The sequence below is a fragment of the Penaeus monodon genome, chromosome 22, assembly GCF_015228065.2.
Source record: "Penaeus monodon isolate SGIC_2016 chromosome 22, NSTDA_Pmon_1, whole genome shotgun sequence".
In the NCBI taxonomy this organism is placed as follows: Eukaryota; Metazoa; Arthropoda; class Malacostraca; order Decapoda; family Penaeidae; genus Penaeus; species Penaeus monodon.
In genome coordinates, this window is record NC_051407.1 from 37831998 (window position 1) to 37832279 (window position 282).

Here is a 282-nt window from a genome sequence, read left to right on the forward strand (position 1 = left end):
CTAAATTTTTGTTTTCATAGGGAAAAACTTACCACCCTCGCAGGATCCTGACCGAACAAAACCCTTCCCTGAAAAAAAAGAGCAATTTATTAATTCACAGGCATTTTCATGTATACACACCTTCTATTGCCTTATTCATAGAGAGAAATGAAAAATAAGAAACAGATTTAAAAAAATATATGAGTCAACGATGGAAAGAGTCAGAAACAAAGTATAATGGGAAATACCCCATTAACATCTGTACGTCAAGGATGGAACCCTTTGACACCGAACAACACACAT